We start from the raw sequence: 20,967 nt of genomic DNA on the forward strand, positions 1-20,967 counted from the left end.
ATCTGAGTCAAGAAAAATAAATAAAATTCAGCAATTTAGTTATGCTTCTGTGCAAAAAAAAAAAAATAAAAAAAAAAAAAGATGAAGAAGAAAAAAAGCTTTTCAAAAAAGAAGAAACAAGAAGAAAAAAGCTTTTTTTTAAAAGTAAAGAAGAAGAAAAAAGAAAAAAAGCTTTTTTAATTCATGAGGAAAAAAATAACTAAAACAGTAGACAAATTGAAAGAAAAATAAGGAATTAAAATCTTTAAGAGAGAAGTGAGCGGAATTAAGTTAAAAATATTACAAAATGTTTATATATAGGCCCATATTATATATTTATATTATATATTATTCTACTATTTATGATGGATATATTACCTATGCTAAGGCAATGTATCCATCATAAAGAATAGAATAGAATAGAATAGAATAGAATAGAATAGAATAGAATAGAATAGAATAGAATAGAAAAACCTTATTTCTTACCTTCTACATTCAAGGTACCTTCAATCTGTCTCGGTTCCTCCTGTCTGTCCCTTGATAATGGATCCTTGTTAGGCTCTGATGACATACATATACATTATGTCTTATCTCAGTGTACAGAAGTTGTCATGCAATCAGACCTCAGCAAATTATTAACTGGAGGAATTATATTATTAAGGCATGGCTGCCTTTAAAATTTGTATCATATCACACACACAGATGGGTAGTAACGAAGTACATTTACTTCGTTACATTTACTTGAGTATTTTTTTGGAAAAATTGTACTTTTAAGAGTAGATTTGAATGTGGCTAGCCTACTTTTACTTTAACTCGAGTACATTTCTAAAGACAATTTTTTACTTTTACTTCGTTACGTTGGACGACATTCCTCTCGTTACTTTATTTTAATGCAATATGTGTTGTTAAATGCGTAGTTTATACCAAGCGCGCTGTATCTTTTTTTTCTGGGTTCGAGCGATGCTCAATTCACAAATGAATAACTCCTTTGAGTCGATTCTGTTCAAAGACTTCATCAAACAAGTTGGCAGATCTGTCTAAATCGGTTCGCGAATCAGTTTGAATGATCTGGGCTGCTTTTCCATATAACGATGGATCTTAGAACTTACGAGGATTTTCTGCGAGCGACTTTACGAACGTTCGTGTTCATTTCACGTGCGTTTCACAAAAATGCGCTTAGCACGATCGTTCGCAGCTGTGCTTTAAATGCTACTTAAGAGTCGCTGTCCGTTTGTCAAGTGCTGAAATCTCACCTTGTAGAATGGCTTGCAATTTTAAATGTTTAACCTAACTGTTTTCACCTAATGTGCATTTTCCACGAGGCCAATAATCTATAAAAGGACAAACCTACGAGTGGAGACACCAGCAAAATGGCTGAACCAAAAAAAAAAAAAAAAAAAAAGAGAGAAAAAAAAAGAAAAGAAAACAGCATTTTTTTAAAGAGGAGATTAAGGTCATTTTAGTGCAGGTGGAGCTATACAAACATTATTTTCAGCAGGTTTAAGGGAAGTCATACAAATAAACAAAAACAAAAAATCTGGGAGGATTTTGCTAGAAAACTGACTGCAACTAGGGGCATTAAAAGATCAGGGAAGGAGGTCAGGAAGAAGTGGCAGGGCTTTGCCAGCCTTGCTAAAAGGAAAAGGGCTCTGCAGAGGACAACATTTAATAAAAACAGGTGGTGGGACCAATGATGGCCAACCAAGAAATGCCCAATACATGGCTGGTTTTTACGGAAGAGGATTAGGGCCAGGCAATAATAAAAAAATAAAACCATCTCGAGATTAAAGTCATTATAATGCGAGATTAAACTCGTTAAATTTCGAGAAAAAAAGTCGAAATACAATCTTGAGAATAAACTCATTAAATATCGAGAATAAAGTCGTTGTGTTGCGAGAAAAAACTCGTTAAATTTCGAGAAAAAAAGTCGAAATACAATCTCGAGAATAAACTCATTAAATATCGAGAATAAAGTCGTTGTGTTGCGAGAAAAAACTCGTTAAATTTCGAGAAAAAAAGTCGAAATACAATCTTGAGAATAAACTCATTAAATTTCGAGAATAAAGTCGTTGTGTTTCGAGAAAAAAAGTCGAAATGAAATGTAGAGAATAACGCATTCGATCAGTGTTCATTGCATAGCCTCGATATCAACCTCATCGAGGTTTCGTGGTTTCCCAGGATACCATAAGACACATTATTAATCGTTGTTGGTTGTGTACGCCTCCATCCACAGAATGTAACGACTGTAACCATCTATACAGCCATTAATGGCAATGCCGTACGGTTTTAATTTATCATGGCTGTCCATATGCCAGAGTGTATTTGGGCCAGCGAAAGTGGCGTCTTCTCAAGCGTCTCCTTCGTCGAAATTCCACACCTTGAGGATCAACAAGTTTAATAATGCGTCTTATGGTATCCTGGGAAACCACGAAACCTCCATGAATTTCATGTTGGACAAAAGCGAGTACATCGCGCAAATTGGACTGATTTTTTCTTCTAAAAACACCTAGCCGACCTAGACCTAATGTTCTATTCTTTGTTACTGAAAGAAAGTCAAAAATATAGATTGTCTAAGTGATCTAACTCTGCCATGTCCTCTATCAGGTTATGCAATGAACACTGATCAAATGCGTTATTCTCTAACGTTACATTTCATTTCGACTTTTTTTCTCGAAACACAACGACTTTATTCTCGACATTTAACGAGTTTATTCTCACAATTACTTCGACTTTTTTCTCGAAATTTAACGAGTTTTTTCTCGAAACACAACGACTTTATTCTCGAAATTTAATGAGTTTATTCTCAAGATTGTATTTCGACTTTTTTCTCGAAATTTAACGAGTTTTTTCTCGAAACACAACGACTTTATTCTCAATATTTAATGAGTTTATTCTCAAGATTGTATTTCGACTTTTTTTCTCGAAATTTAACGAGTTTAATCTCCCATTATAATGACTTTAATCTCGAGATGGTTTTATTTTTTTTATTATTGCCTGGCCCTAATCCTCTTCCGTAGGTTTTCGTGCGTGTCAGCAAGTCATTGACAGATTTTTTTTTCATCCCTATTCTTCCCAGTCTTTGAAGCATATTACATATTTTATTTTTTATTCATTCATTTAATTTTGATTAAAATTACTAGATTAAATTATTTCTATTTTATCTGACCTTTTTAATTATTTAAATACATTAATTTAACAAAAATAAAATAGTAATAAAGTGTACAATAAAGTACAATCAAAACCTTATATTATAATCACATTGCATTTGAATAAAGTTAAAGGTGTAATCTGCCGGTTGTCCTGGAGGTGACCTCATAACTCTGTCTTCTTACGATGCACTTGGGGATTTACGATTAGCCTACTACAGAGCACTCGTAGATCTACGATGATTTTTAAGTGCTACTTAAAGGGCATATTGCAGGTTAGAAGACCCAATGAGTCAATGTATAGAAAAATAATGTAGGAACTAGATTTTCTTTAAAAAAAAACTTTATTTACTGTTATTACTTCAGTGGTGAATTCAAATGCTTTATTTACTGGATCTCGCAGTAACAGTGTTGCTTGATCAGGCTCGCGCTGCACTGGTCCAAACTGATAAACGGTCCACACAAACACAATAGTAGCTCAGTTTTCGTTTTCCGAAGCCGACGCGGAAGAGAAATCCCGTCTCTTCACCTGCACAAACCGCACCCAGGCACGAAAGATAGCACCGTCCCTTTTCTTGTTAGGAAACCAGTGGACTCGATGTCCTGACAGGCTGGAGTTTTTGCAAGCTCCACAAACACAATAATTTACCATGACGATGATAAATTGAAATACAAAAACTACTGAAAACACACTGACTCACGACCGCTCTTACTGAATACCAACCTACTCTGCACTGAGCTGCGGCAGAGCACAGCACACGTCTACCTCATGTGACGTAAAATGACGCGATGTTGAAAAAAAGCGGGTTTTATGAGCAGTCAAAGAAACGCTCACTTTATCTACTAAATTGGTGTCCTTATGTCGTTTTAAAACATTTTAAATCCTGCATTATCTTTTCATTTGATATTTTCATACACGGTTATTCATTTTGATTTTTTTTTTACCTGCAATATGCCCTTTAAGTTACGATGCTTTTGGAAAACAGACCGTAATATTAAGATCAGTCGTACGATCGTTTTTACGATCTACTTAGGCTTACGATGCTTTTGGGAAACGCAGCCCTTTTCAGTTCCTGCACGCACTGAATCGTCTGAAGCGATTTCAATTCACACTCGACTCGGAGTCGTAACAGGAAGATTTAAGAACATCAAGAGCGTTGGATGAAGTGGCCGTGAACCTACACAGTACAGTCAAGTGAGAGCAAATCTTCAAATGCATCATATTTTTTGCCAGCGATGAAGATCTTTATTAGTTGAACATCTTCATATGCTGTCTGTGAATGAATGATTCCACAGGACGATATATTTGATTTCATTTCACTCAGGTAATACATTTTACAACCAAACAGATTATTACGCCACGATAGCAGCTGGAAGACTTCATTCAAAACAGCTGGTCCGATTGTCTAAAAGCGGCCGAGCGATTAATGTACGCCCACAGCGCTCTGACTGGGCAAACGGAACTCTGAGCGTCAGAATCCCGCGAGGCTGACGGCTCAGTAGATAAGGCCGGCAAGGTAACATAGTTATGAACCGTGATTCTGCGCTGCTTGAGGGCAGGGCGAGTGACACAGTGTAGGGTGCAAGAGGGAGAAAAGGCTCTTTTTGTGAAGAGATAATTTGCTTTAATGAACATTTTTTTGGAACACAAGCAACAACATTCACACATTTTGAACACGTGTCGCTCAGACTCGAACTCTGAGGGACCAAATGCGTTAGAGCACAACGCTTGGGAGCGGGACCTCCCTGGTGCTCTTTCTCCCTCTTGCCCGGGCTGTCAGGACGATTGCTTTGAAGCCGCAGAGTTCGTCGCTGGCTTCCCCCCTCTGCGCGGGCTACTCCTTCGGGCTATCCTCCTTTTCCCGGCGCCTTGCCACTGGCCGGTTCGACCGCCACAGCCATCCGGATCGGCGCGGAGGGTTGTTGGATGCCTGGCAGGTGCTTGAGGGCGGCGCGAGGCCGACGAAGAGCGGGAGCGTGGCTGAGGCGGCGGTGCCCGGCGAGGGATGACGTGACTCATCGCCTTCACTCTTTTCTGCGTCTCGGAGTAGCGCTCGGTAACTTTATCCACCGCATCTCTGAACAGGCCGGTCAAGGTGATCGGTGCGTTAAGTAGCGTCTTCCTATCGGCGTACTTCACATCCGATAGGGTGAGCCAGAGGTGCCTGTGGAGGACCACCAGGTACCCCATCGAGCGGCCGATAGCCTGAGCCGAGCGCTTGGTGGCCACGAGCGCGAGGTCCGTTGCTGAGCGCAGGTCTCGGATAACGCCAGCATCTACCGAGGCGGCGCCATCCAAAGACTTAAGTAGTTTTGCTTGCAGGACTTGGAGGATTGCCATAGCGTGAAGTGCGGATACCTCCTCCCCCGCTGCCCCGTAGGCCTTGTCCGCCTGGTGGGCTGTGAACCTACAGGGTTTGGACGGCAAACTGCGGTCCGAGCCCAGGGCAGGTGTCGAGTTCGGACAGAGATGGGCAGCGGCGGTCTCCTCGACGGGGGGCATGTGCAGGTATCCATGGGCCTCGTCCACAGGGGCAAACATGGCCTGAGTAGAAGCGAGGGTGCGCGCCGACTGGGGCGCAGCCCATGACTTCACTACCTGGTCATGTACATCAGGAAAAAACGGGGTTCCTCTTTTCGAAGCGGCCTGGCAGCGGTTCGATTGGAGGAACCATGTGTCGAGCTTACTCTTGGACGGCTCGTCCGGAGCGTTCCAGGAGAGATCCAGCTCGTCGACGGCCATGGTTAGGATCATAAGGAGCTCCTCCTGGAGGTCCGCCGGATTCTCCTGCTCCGACTGGGTGTGCTCGGATCACCAGTCTTTCTCCGACGCTGACAGGGACATAGAGTCGCCCTCCTCATTCGCCCCGAAGGATACAAAGTCAGCGACTTCAAGAGGGGCGCGAAAGGTGGCGTCGGGGAAGATCACCGCTTCCCGTTCCCTGTCCTTTCGGTTGGGGGGGGGGGCCCACCAGCGGCTCTCTGGCGGCGGTGAGCCCAATCCCCGCTGCTGCACGAGCCTCGTCCCGTCTGGCTTTGAGAGCTCGCATTGGCAGGTCCGCGCAGTTGTCGCACGTCATGCCATCCGATAGGGCTGCCTATCTAATAATCCAAATGTAGTTGTATAAGTTACTATTATACAAACCAAAGGACAGGCAATGATTTTCGGGCTATACAGATGGCAGAAATAATGCTTGTCTCTTCTGTTTTTGTTGCAAAGATAGCCTATCTACTTATGATAATAATAGTCATTTAAATAAAAAAATTATCTAAATAATATCATTTTATATATATGACGACTTAAGATGCAAAAGTCTCTAAATACCATCTGAAATTTTCTTCTAAAAGAGCATTTTTATGAAGCTTGTATGTTTATGTTCAGTTATTTCACTTAAATCGCAATGAAAAGTACCTATTAATTGTCATTAAAGTGAAATTACTGAACTTAAATATACGAGCTTGATAAAAATGCTTGTTTTAGATGAAAATTTCAGATGACACTCAGAGGCTTTTGCATCATGAAGTCTTCATATATATATATATATATATATATATATATATATATATATATATATATATATATATATATATATATATATATATATATAGGCCTATATGATCCGAAGTAACTAGTAACTCGCTACTTGAGTAGTTTTTTCATTGGATACTTTTTTACTCTTTACTTTATTACTTTTACTTTGAGTAAATATTTCTATAAGTACTTGTACTTTTACTTGAGTACAGTTTTTGGATACTCTACCCACCTCTGCACACACAAAAAGTATAAATCATTCTAGCCTTTGTTAAATGTTATATAAAATCCCCCCCAAAATGTAAACATCTACAGCAGTCACAAAACTAACCTGATGCTTACTGTTGAGTGAGGCTCCACTCCATAAAACCACCTTTGACCATTCACATAAAAACTTCTACATTGCTTAATTTTTTATTTTCTTTATGATTTTACCAGTAAAGAGTTTATTATCATCTTTGGAAACAATATTCACATTCCACAATAGGACGACACCTGTTCTTGTACATTGAGGTCCCAGAAATTTCAGGAAGGTCTTCAGTAAATACAATTTTAGTCATTTAAAAAAAAAAAATCTTAAGGTGCAATTTACAATGTTCACTTAGAAAATAGGTTTCTCCTATTTCCTGCATCTGCATCTCCAAAATCCTGCATCATTTAACTTTCAAAAGATGTATTACATGGTTTTTGATCCACACAGGTCTGTCACATGTCCTTTTCTTTCAGTTTTCAACAAGTCAGTCATTATTCAATTATAATATGACAGTAAATATGTTTGTCATGTTTTGCTGGTCAGTAAACACTACGACAGAGAATTCAAAATATATATTCTTTAATTAACTGACACTCAGGAGAATACAGGAACAGGAATAAAAGACTAACCAAACATTCAACATTAATGCAGGACAAAACGATGGTTTACTTAACATAATCCCGGTTCTTTGATAACAGTGTGAGGTGTTCCACTATGGGAATCGCTTTGGGCGTGACCAACTACGGATGCTCCTGTGACACCACGTCTGTCTTTAACGTCATTATAGAGAGATTACTTCCCGTTCCTATGCGAGGAGGGGAGTGTTGGTGAAACAACTTACTCTGTAATAAAATAACCCAGGATTATGTAAAGTAACCCATTGTTCTCTTTCTAACTTCACTCTTTCACTATGGAAGATATAGGCGGATTGCACAACGTATGCTATACATAACAATTATATGGCATGTGATAAGGATGGCTCAGACACATTTAGTATATAAAACATCACAAAAGTATGTGGCGTTGCCCAACTTGCTGCTGCACAGATATCCTGAACCAAAATTCCCCTGAGGCACATGATGTAGCCATGCCCCTATTGGAGAGGTCCAGCATCTATCCAGTGGGACAGCGGCTTCCCTTCGTGAGGAGTAGCCTTAGGCACAAACAGCTGGTCATTCTTTCTGAAACCTGCTGTCCTCTCCACGTACCCATGAAGCGCCTTTACTGGACATAACGAATTCAGTCTCTTATCCTCCGTAGAACTGAGGAGAGTGGAAAGTTCTGTAATTGGACATCTATATGCTGAGTCCACCACTTTAAGTATGAAAGCAATGTTAAGGAAAAAATAAACCAACCTGCAAGCAAGACAGGCTGATTGCCTGTTGTAAGGACCACCCATCGGCCCAACAACGGAAATCCAATGGCCTGGGCAAAGGGATAATGCGTGTATGTCTTTTCAACGCTCCAAGAAGTTCACTTAATTTATTGGAATTTAGTTTCAATATTACTTTAGCTCTACGCTTAATCTGACTTCAATTTCAAATGATAATCAAATTTAGATTACAAAATAATCATTAATATTGATTATGAATTCATTTAGATCTCTGATTATTCTGAACATCTCATAATTTCAAATATTCATTCATTAAGGACCCAGTGTCGCTTTGAGACATCACGTCGCGAATGTGCTCGCATCGTTTGCTTGCTTGGTAAACAGAGGTTAAATGCTGCATCCTCTTGTCTCCTGAGGGTGCTGGTTTCTCTTATTTTCTCGAGCGCTGGTCCGAACAGGCCTTTAGTTAGGTTGTATGCTGCGTCTATCACCCAATCCTGACAGGTATAGCCATAAAGCTCTCTCATCTGACATGGTCAGGCCCATAACACGGCCAAAGCCCTGAACTGCTCCACGGGAAGAACAGAGAATTAGATCGTTCATATCACATATTTCATCCCAGAGTGCTGGGTTCTGCACTCCTGTGTCTAAGTGTCGCCCCATCTCCTCCAAAATCACTGCCTTGTACTTGACAGTAAAGCCATTGTGTTCAGTGAACACACTGACTGCGCTGCATTGGCTGGGAGCTTGCTCTTAAAGGGGCTACACCACTGGCGAGATTTGCCAGTTTGCCGCGGCTCGTTTACACACACAGAAAACTGTCTGCCTGAGAGGCCGAGTCCATCTTGCTAGGGCGTCCAGACTGTTCGACAGAGAAGGAAGTGTTGTCTTCCTCTTCCTCGTCATCCATGTCTAAGGCGAGGAGATCAGAGTTAGCATCGCCCTCTGAGTCCTCGTCACCTGGTGTGTCACCTGTGCGAGAAGGCCATCAAACAGAGGAGGCATATCCAGGGAGTCGGCTTCCATCACGTCCGCCCAGCTCATGGTAGCTGGTGTCAGTAGCCATGGATGGTCAGTAGCCATAGATTTCGTGGCAGCTCCGTACAGACATGGGCCTTGTTGGTTAGCCTAGCCACTGCCACTCTCCAAACACATTCTCTCCGATCCTCTCCAAGATTCCACATAGTGTGATGGTCCCTGCCCTAGATGGTCCCCCACATGACGATGGACACGGGTGGGATACAGCCTCCCTGCTCTTCGACTCAGAGAGAAAGAGTAATCCCATGACTCCTCACAACACGTCGGTCTAATGGTTCTCGTTGGGTAGTTTTTCCTTTTAACGGCTCACATTAACACGTGTAGCCTGAAGTTGACTTGGCACTGAAAATCCTACCGTTGTTATTTAATGATATATTCCGAACAGAATAGCTTGCCACTATTTAGAATTTTGCGATGTCACTCAACAAAACCACAATCCAATGGCAGTCCGCCTGTTTAACAGTGAAAAGTGAAATCAGAAGCAAAGTCAGATGTGCTGAGAGAGCTTGTAGTCCCTTGAGGGAAGAAATGCAAATTACTTCGTACTACATGGAACACAGGCAAACAGGAACAGGGAAAACAGAACTAAAACACAATGAGCATAGAAATACATGTTACAATGACCGTCCTGCTCAGTTTTTGTCTGTATTTAGTTAAACATTTCCATGTGTCTTCTTAATTATTTTATTTTTTCATTGCCCTGCCTGGAGCTTCAAAATGTCTTATAATATGCATTATTTAGCACTGTTCATACATTTAAAATGCACGCACACATACATTCTGAACAGCTGTGTCGTCTGAAGGTAAACAATAATTATAAACAGCAGAATGTCATGTGGAAGAAAGACAACTAAAGATCATCTGGAGAAAACGCTCTGGAGTCTGTAAACAAATTTCACAAAAGGTATATTTCATTTTAGTCTATCCAGGTTTACTTAGATACTGCTTTAAATGTGAGCATAGGGGATCTCTAGACAACAGTGACAGAATAAAAGTCAACCTGAAAAACTTGTTTTGTAATGATAATCTCATTGTCATGCATTTTATGGTAAAATTAACAGGGAATCTTGAAAAGAGTCTTCAAATATAAAAAAGAATTACGAAAGACACTGAATAGTTCTGATTTAAGATTAGCTCTTGTGTTGTGGTGTTTTTACATATTTTTTTGAAAGAAATTAAAACTTTTTTCTGCACAGATGCTTTAAATTGACCAAAAAGATAGTAAATGTTTTTACATTGTTAAAAGAATATGAAATAAATGCTGTTTTTTTAATCAAAAAAATCTGGAAAAAAATGTCAGCATTGAAAATAAGAAATGTTTCTTGAGCACCAAATCAGCATAGAATGATTTTTGAAGGATCATGTGACACTTGAGTATGGCGATAAAAAATGTGTGGCCTTTGTACAAAAGATCAGCTCTCCGTTTCAATTGAAGTATATGCTATTTGTAACATTCTTTAATAGGCCTAATGCTAGAGAACATGAACATCATATTTTACACAAACTTGTGAAGTTCGTGGAGCTTTTAAGTGCCTCCTTTTTCAACATTTTCATTTAAATTAGGCTAGTATACATTACAAATTATACAGCCTGGTCTCATTGTTAATACATAGGTAATTAATACATAATTTTCAAAGATAGAAAACATACTTTTTGTACGTTTGGATAGATGCTGAAACGTATAATATGGACATATCTGCAACGTAACATTATTATGATTTTACAGCTAAAAAACGTAAACTATTCACGAATCTTTCATATCATAAAGATATCTGTATAGATATCTGTATAACCTTTTACCGGGTTTTTTATAGATAAATGGAAGATCCCTTAAGCCTACTCCCAAACCTAAACATACCCATTTTATACAGAATATAAAAAACTAAAAACGTACAGAGATGTGTAACGTTAGGGAAATGGCAGTTTTATTAACAATATAGCATTAAAAGATACTTTGATTAGCTAATCCTACTCCTACCCCTAAACCTACCCATAACCATTTCTTAATACTACATAGGCTAATGTTACAATTATGAGAAAAAAAAGTCGTACCAAAAGTCGTTCACATGACGATGTGTTGCAATCGTAGTCCTCTCTGTCAGTATATAATAGTTTTGAATGAGGTACAGATCAGAATTTAAATTAATAATCCATGAAAATGTTAATCCGGCTTCGCTCTGTGTGAAGGCGCGCGCTTCTCCATTTCAAATGTAGTTTTCCGACTGAAACACGGCATGTCGCAATCTGTGACGAACAGGCGAGAGCCAATGAGCGTTTGATGACCCTGTCGTAAAACATGTCACGCTTCTTGAGGGCGCAATTTTTTAATTTGAATTCATCACGAGCGCGGTATTTGACGTTTACGGTCGCTTCAAGAAGTGGAGATGAAGATCGCTGGATAAAGGGCTGAATTTTGATCTCTTTCTTACAAACGTATGGATTCTAAAGATTTGGATTATATCAAGCTAATAAAATTGATGTCTTTTGTGAATTTATGTTGGGTTTTGGTGTATTATGTTTCTATTGGAGAAAACGCATTTTGTGTCTCACGGTAAATAAACTAAATATTACAAAATGGTTAAACGATTAAAGAAGGTATTTTAAAGGTTTTAAAGTGTATTCTTGTTTAACGCCATGTAGGCTACTCCTCCAAAACGAGTTTGCAGCAGAAGGCATGAACAGAGCGAAATGTTATTATTTCTTGAGTAAACTGCATTTAATAAATGCGACTGCAAACGTAACTGATAAGACAATTGAAAGCAATAGAGTCAAAACATTAATGCCACGATTTTAATATGCATAATAGGAATACATACAAATTTGTACGTCGGTAGAGTTGTTCATACGTAAATAATTTACGTTTTTGTGCTGTCAATACGTAAATATTTTACGTGTTAGTTCTGTAAATACGTCGGTATTATACGTTTCTGTGTGTATAAAACTTAAGTAAATGTAACTTGCGTGTGATAGAACTACACTTTACGTAAAATACACGTATTCTCATGAGATAACGTTGAATTATAATGAACAAAAAAAAATAAAAAAAATAATGAAGCAAAATAGAAGCATAATGGAAGCAGACTACAGTGATCTCAAATTGTTGGACCCCATTGTATGTCATAAATAAAACCCATTTTGACCAATTGTTTGTATACAATCACTGAATTCTTTCAGCTCTTTGATTCTTTGCTCTTCCCACAACCCTTGCCATGTTTTCTTAGTAAATGTTGTTGTTGGAGAGGGCAGGCAGTGACATGCTCAAGTGCTCCGCATGGCAAACTACCTTTTTCAAGGAAAAAATGAGATCCATTATCAGTCATGAATGAAACTGAACAGCAACACCAAGATTTTCCTGAGGAATAATAACAGACAACCCTTATAATGGATGATGCAGGATCTCACACAGTCATCATTTCTACTAACCATCATCAATTATTACGCAGATGCGCAGTTTCTGTTTAATACAATAATACTGTAAGCCTGCCAATGAATCTCGATCCCAGCAACATAAATGTTTTGTTATGAAAGCCTTTTTAATGTAATGTTTTTAGACACTCACTGTAAAAAATTTCTAACCCTCCCAAATCAAAAATTTCAAGTGACCGATAACATCTAAATTTTTCAATTGGCCCAAGTGAAATTCTGCAAATTTCAATTGGCCCAAGTGAAAATCTGTAAATTTAATTTTATAATTTACAGAATTTCACTTGGGCCAATTGAAAAATTTAGATGTTATCGGTCACTTGAAATTTTTGATTTGGGAGGGTTAGAAATTTTTTACAGTGCTGTGAACTAACGTAAAATTGATGTGTTTTAAATACTAAGCAAGATAATGTGTTGAATTTGAGAATTTGTTGGTAAACATTTTGGTTAGACTTGGTTTGCATGTGGTTTTTGGACTGCATGTGAAATAACAAGATAAAAACAAAATAATGATAAATGCTTTAACTCAAAACACTTACGATCATCCACGCACATGCATAAACTGATAACAAACTTTTTACATACCTCACAATGATGTTTTTTTAGAGCGGTCTTGGATGAAAGTGTTGTGAAGTCAAAATAGCGACAGCAGAAACCTCACAGACAGGACTAACACAGTTAAGAGACTAAGACAGCTCAGTAGATAGAGTTTGCTCATCTGATTATCATTATTCACCGTAGCTTCCTATTTGCTTGATTTCACAATCTCTACTTCTTCCTCTTTTTTAAAATGGTTGGTAATGTTCTGTTGGAAGAAATGTGTAAACTCTTTTAGTGATCTGCATTGAACTTTGTGATCACCTTAATTAACTTAATATTGTCACTGTCAAAGTAACTTTTTTTTTTTTTGCACAAAATTAGAGTACCAAATCAGCATAATAATTATTTCTGAAGGATCATGTGATGCTGAAGACTGTGTAATGATGCTGAAAATTTAGCTTTGCCATCACAGGAATAAATTACATTTTAAAATATATTAAAATAGAGCAGGTATTTAAAATTGCAAAAGTACGTCACAGTTTTACTGTTTACTGTATTTTTGTATCAAAAAATGCAGCCTTAGTGAGCATAAGAGACTTCTTTTCAAAAAAATATCAGATCAAACAATAAAACAATAATGACCCCCGGTTGAAGACCCCCATCTTAGATTCCTACAGATGTTAAACTTTAAGAAAGAAACCCATTTCAAACACACATAATAAAGGTTTCATTTGTTGATCTATGTGCTTCATTTCAGTTGTCTGTAATTAAATATTTTTTTCTCTTTTTTGTGACAGCAATGACTTCCTCATTACCTCCTAATTCTTCCCATTCATCAACCTCAGAGCTCCACTGTCCCGTTCTGCAGAAAATGATATCTCACACCCTGAACAATAACACTCAAGTGAACCTGGCGGCGGTGAGTGTGCATGGTGTGGTATCCACTCTGGGAATCCTGGAAAAGCATAGATTCCCAGCAGGACGGCCGCAAACTTTGCTATCATGATTTTGCACTCTATTCCTCACAGAGCACGCTGCATACAGACTGTAAGGCGCGTCAGGAAGCGACGGCAGTGTCCAAAGTGTTGCTGGCATTTGTCTGCCACTGGTGGTCATTGCTGTCAGTTATGCTTTCTTTGTTATAGAGCTGCATGCTCGCAGGAAAAGGCTCGAGAGTAGACGGAAGAGTGCGAGCAATGGCAAACAGAAATCTTTGAAATTCTTCCGCAGCCTGTCTTCACCAGTCGGACAAAACGGCACTCGACTCTCGCGTTTCACGAAAATGGTCGTCACAATGATCGCAACCTTTGTTCTCTGCTGGCTGCCCTACCACGCTTTCTGCTTGCTGGAGGTGACGGCTCAGTACAAGACAGAGATTGTGGATCTGGTGGAGGTGTCCTTACCTTACGTAACAACGTTCACTTTCCTGAACTCTGTGTTGAATCCAATTATCTACACTTTTAGCTGTCCAAACTTCTGCAGTCGAATCTGCCAAAGTCTAGGGGCGCTTTTTGAGGGGCTGGTGGAGGAAGCTGGGCCATTAGTGCTGGTTACTGGAAGGATGAAGAAAAAAGATATCTTGTCTCCCACTTTACTCAGCTCTCCAACCCCTCCCAGAGTTCCTCGCATCCAGCATGACTCCCAGGGCTCCATCAACCTCTTCGGTTTTAAAAGCTGTCCCACAGATGAGATCGAGAGACGACAAAATGTAACTTTATCATTAGGAATAACATTACCTGGTACTGATGACTGATGTTTCTGAGTGGACTACGGTCTGCTAACAAGAGGTCACAATCATGGGATGGCCTTATAAGCCTTTATATTTTTCTGTGTCTCTTTCCTCCACTGGGTTTGATTTAAGACATAGTCATGCTGGATTACCTCTGAGGTTGTTGTAATTCTAAGAATATTAAAGAGTTCTTGGCACTGGAGTAAAAACAAAAATCCCTCAATCACAGATGAAGAAACATGGCCCATATTCCTGTCTCTGTTCTCTCACATTGCTCAGATTACTGACTACAATATATACAAACAAGATTTATGCTCATTTTAAATCAGGCCACACACGGGTATGGAAGGTGTGGAAAACTGGACTGCAGTTTCCCTCAATATACATGAATATTAGCCATAAAGAGACTACATGAAAACTTTAATATTTGTCTTGAAGCTTCTCATCAGAATATTTAATGTTGTCTAAACTAGTCTTTTTATCAAGAAAAAAAAAACTTTTAACTAGAATACAGACTAAACACAAAACTTTAAATTATATCCCAGATAGCATGTAACCATTGAAACAATGTTGAGTCAGTGTTGATGCGTCAACGCTGATTACATTGAAATGACGTTATAAAGTGATATTGATTTAGCATCACTCTTGCACCCTCAGTTAATATTGAAATAATGTTCAGATTTCAACCACAAATCAATAGTGTTAATATTGCTTCAACATTAAAAAGTGATGTTGTTTCAACGTAACTTTTGCACCCTCGGTTAATATTGAAATAATGTTCAGATTTCAACCACAAATCAATGGTGCTAATATTGCTTCAACATTACAAAGTGATGTTTTTGCATTACTCTTGCACCCTCAGTTAATGCTGAAGCAATGTTGAGATTTCAACCAAAAATCAACGGTAATAGTATTGATTCAACATTACAAAGTGATTTTTTATCAACATTACTTTTGCACTCTCAGTTAATGTTGAAACTGTTGAACAAAAAATCAATAGTAATGCTGAATCATCATTACACTATGATTGATTCTACATCACCGATGCTGAATCAATACTGAAATTAACAAAAATAATCCATGGTAATATTGAATCAGCGTTACACTAAGATGTTGAATCTACATCACTGCTGTTGAATCAACTCTGAAATTAACTAAAATAAATCAATGGTAATATTGTTGAATCAATATTACGCTATGATGTTGAATCTACATCACTGCTGTTGAATCAACACTGAAATTAATAGAAATAATCTTTGGTAATATGGTTTGATCAATGTTACAATGTGATGTTGATTCTAAATACATTTTGTTGAAACACTGAAAATACAACTGAAAAGGAATGTCAACCAATGTTGCCATCTGATGTACTAAGTTAATGTTGAAACAACATTAATATTTCAACACTTCAATGATACGTCAACAAATTCCTGACCAAAAATTTGGCAAAAAAACTTTTAAAATATAAATGACACCTTTCCAGCAGTTGAGTTAATTTATTTTATTCAATCAATGACAATATATTAAAAGATCATCCTTTAAGAAAAGGGGGAGAAATAGGACAAAAGCATTTCAACCTTTAAAAATAAAATTGTCTTCAGAAATCTGATGTCATAACTACAGGTGGTCCAACGGTTCAGGTCTTTAAAAATCTGTCTTACATCAGACTACTGCCTCTTTTCCTTTGGGTTCTCTGAAATCTGAAAAAGAAAGCATGATGTTACTCGAGAACAAGTCAATTCAGTTGCCACATTCAAGAATGTTAATATACTAAACACAATATGATTCACTTTTTGAAAAAAGTTGCTGAACACAAAATATTCTAACTATGATTAAAGTATTGTTAAATTCTGATTATTTCATTTATTTTTCTAAAATCTATTAATGCTTCAATATCAAAAGAAATCGCTATGGCAGGGGTGTCCAATTTTAGCTCCAGCCCTAATTAAACACACCTGAAGCAGCTAATCAAGCTAATCAAGGTCATTAGGATCAATGGAAACTTCCATGCAGGTGTTGGAGCTAAACTCATGACTTCATGAAGAGGAACAAACACCTATGAGCTATAGCCATTAACATTATCTTATTTCAATATCTCATTTCAAGATCTCATTTCTGTTCATTTTCTGTGAAACTACATAGCATTCAAGTAACAAGTTTATCTTGTAGAATAAAAGAACTTAAAGGGATGGTTCAGCCCGAAATGAAAATTCTGTCATCATTTACTCACCCTCAAGTTGTTCCAAACCTGTGTTACATTCCCAATTGGGATTTTCTAGGGGCAAAAGGGAAGTAACCTTTTAAAGCTAAAATTAACAGCGACAAAGAGAAGTTAACCTATTTGAGTCCCAGCACACAATACACAAAGTAAGATTTCCAATACATTTATTTACAATAAAAATACAGTGCAAAAAGAATCCTAAACAAACAGCTCCAAAAGAAAAAGTAATGAAGCGTGTTCTTCAGGAGCGGGTAAAGCCAAAACAACAAACAAAAGATCACTACCAGGGGCCTGTTTCAATAAGGAGGTTCAACCAACTCTGAGTTAAAACTTGAACTCTGAGTTGACTTACCCTGAGATGGGAAACTCTGAGTTTTCGGTTACAGAACAGCTGAAATGAGTTAGTTCAATCAACTCTGAGTTGACCTACTCTGAGTTAAGCGCGTGCACCACAACTATAAAAAGCCATTATCAATGGAGCGCAGATATTACGAGTCACCATGGCAACAGCGCCAAACAAAAAGAGGAATTACTGTTATACAGTGTTGGGTGTAATTATGACCGCCGCTAGCGTAGCTAGCGAAAGCGGTCATATAGGGATTGTCAAAGTTTTTTTTTTTTTTTCCCCGTCATCTACTGAATTTTTCGTCAACGATACCAGGGACACCGAAACACCGGGGAACATGAAATTTGGTGGGCATGTAGCCCCACTAGACTTTTACGGAAAAATTTTGTTTGGTCCCCGAGGGCCACTCCCCCCCCCGCGCTGGGCCCCCTCAAACCCAAAAAATGCAGTTTTTCCTAAATAACTACCTGAACCGTGGCACCGAAGATGAAGAAATTTTTATGGTATGTTGGTCTTAAGGGCCCACATCAACCTAGCCCATAATCGATTGTCAAAGTTTTTTTTTTTTTTTTTTCGTCATCTACTGAATTTTTTCGTCAACGATACCAGGGACACCGAAACACCGGGGAACATGAAATTTGGTGGGCATGTAGCCCCACTAGACTTTTACGGAAAAATTTCGTTTGGTCCCCGGGGGCCACTCCCCCCCCCCGCACTGGGCCCCCCCAAACCCAAAAAATGCAGTTTTTCCTAAATAACTACCTGAACCGTGGCACCGAGGATGAAGACATTTTTATGGTATGTTGGTCTTAAGGGCCCACATCAACCTAGCCCATAATCACTCATTTGTGATTTGCGCCCCTCCCATAAAAAATGAAAATGCAATATTATTCTGCTTTAATCGCCCCTATCTTCAGTTGAGATGTTCAGAACTGCACCATATTTCATGTGTATGACTAACTTGACATCCTCTGGGGGTATGCTAAGTTTCGTAGAATTTAATCCATGGGGGGGGGGGGGGGGGTATAAAATAAATTCATTTATGTGCACATTTAGTGACTGTACACTCATCGGCCTGTAGATGGTGGTGTTGAGCAAAGGGTTGCTGGTTTAGGACGATACTGTCACACACACACATGCAGGAATACAAACAAACGCAAGCATGCACACACACTGACATCCACACGCACAGACACACACCCATACACACACATACAAATCCACATGCACAGACACACACACACAAACACACACGCGCACACACATGTACGCACGCATACATACACGCACAGACACACACACACACACACAGACACACACTATGAATACATTTTATCAGCGTTATGGACATAACATGAAATACACACACTTTACAAGTGTCCTACAAACTCTGTGAATTATTAAACAAACTGCCGATGTAGCATGAAAAAGACTTGCTTGAACACAATAAGTGTGTTTTTGAAACTCATTTTTGTAATACATTATGTAGGGGAAACCACTGTTATGGATGTGACGTTTTCACATTATGGATGTTAAGTGTCTAAACTAATGACTTTTGATATAAAACTTAAATAGTAGGCTAATGGCAAATAATTACAAAACTCTAAATTATCCATGATCCACAGGAATACTCCAGACAGTCTTTTAAAATATACAACTTATATACATAAACACGCAATACAGCCAAATTGCTCCACGTCATTTATTTTTGTGGAAAGCCAGTGCAGGCCTGAGCGGCGGTCATATTTTGTACCGCCATGCGGTACGTAAGGGATAATGTATAGAGAGGCGGTCGTTATAGCGAATTACAACCCCGACAGGCTGAACAGGACTTGAATCAGCCTGAAGGGGTTGTTATTCGCTATAACGACCGCCTCTCTATACATTATCCCGCTTATTACATGGCTACCTACAAAATAAATAAATAAATTGACACGAATTATTGATTTAAAAAGGAGTTTATTGATTTAAAAACGATTGTATTGCTTCCGCCAAAGAAAAGATACAGTAGGAACGCGCTGTTTTTCATGGCAACGGTCTGTTATACTTCACAGCGGTCTGTTATCAAGAAATAACAGACCGCATTCTACATTGGAATTCAGCCAAGCCATGTAATAAATCTAGTTAATTACCAAGTAATCTAAATATTGTGATTTAATTAAAGGGATAACTCTTAATTCTTCTGTAATTTAAAATAAAATCTGATGTAGGCCCTAATTACATTAAATAGGCTACTGCATAGACTATAGAGAACAATTCTGTATAAAACAATAGTGGATTTAACATACATTTTTAAAAGGTATATTTTTTATGTAACCTTCTCCCTCTACACACTTTGGTCAAATCAAGAATAGTTCGTGCAATTGTATATTGTTTATTTGAAAGCATTAAAAGTGCAGTTTCTTGTCTCTCCTTGTATTGTTCAAGTGGTTGAGGTTGATATGGGATTTAGTAATTAGTAATAAGTAGACCAATACTTTCAAAAGATAGTAATTATTACATTAATCTAATTACACTGTTGAAGATAAAATTAATAACTATATAGAGTAACTTACCCAACTGTTATAATATCAGAGGTGAAACTGGAAGAACAGTAGGCCTATGTTATTCAACCTGATTTTAATTTTCATGTGGAGCAATCATGCAGGCATTAAAAGACCATGGCAGCAGCTGAAAATTAAATATAAAAACATAATTCAATCAAATAAGGCTTGAGCATATCATGGGTGAAGGCTACCTGACTTTACAAACATTTGACCTTAAATAACTAAATAGCATCCAGTGTCTAGTGCAGCAGCATTTTTGGCTGAGGGAATTCCTGGAGGGACTTCAGAGCCAGTCACTCCCAAAGATCCAAGGGCCTTCATAAAATGTAAGAGGTTTACATACAGTATGTGTTATTTTGGCTATTTTTGATATTTCCATTTATTTTACTTTGAGGTTGGGTTTTTTGTTGGTCCTAACAGATTCTGATGGTAATATCTGTCTTTTAGAGCCTCCTGTCCCAACAGAACCCCAGACAGTTGTAAGTCGCCTACTCAATACACCAGAAATTAAATAGTGTTATAAAGTGCACTCGACCAAATGCTCATCTTCACAGGATGATGAGGATAAATAGTTTCTGCTGCCACAGAGAGGCCTACAGAGGTAATGTGTCTACACATCAAACAATCTACCCATTCAGATTTTTTTCAAATTTTTATGTGGATAATCTAAGTTTAAATCTAAGTATAAACAGGTATTCTTATCTCTCCCTCCGCCCTCAGAGTGTGGAAGAACAGCAGGAGGACGGTCCATCAACTTCTGTTGCACAGATGAACACATTTCAGTGATTTCCAGTAAATGCCACAGTTTAATTCTGTAGAATTTGTTTAGAACTACATTATATAACTCTAATCTACTACTGTATTTTCAGTTGCCAGTTAAG

The 20,967-nt window shown here is 38.3% G+C and overlaps 1 protein-coding gene and 1 pseudogene across 2 annotated transcripts in view; one reads left to right on the forward strand and one right to left on the reverse strand.

The window, feature by feature from the left end:
- Positions 1-20,967, reverse strand: part of LOC307174232 (von Willebrand factor A domain-containing protein 7-like) — a 110,473-nt gene that overhangs the window by 22,371 nt on the left and 67,135 nt on the right. The gene's annotated exons all lie outside the window — the stretch shown is intronic.
- On the forward strand, positions 14,174-14,997 carry LOC307154759 (prostaglandin D2 receptor 2-like; annotated as a pseudogene). The gene has a single exon. The product of its transcript is annotated as a prostaglandin D2 receptor 2-like (transcript).

This window comes from Squalius cephalus (genome assembly GCF_949319135.1).
Source record: "Squalius cephalus genome assembly, chromosome: 2".
Classification (NCBI taxonomy): Eukaryota; Metazoa; Chordata; class Actinopteri; order Cypriniformes; family Leuciscidae; genus Squalius; species Squalius cephalus.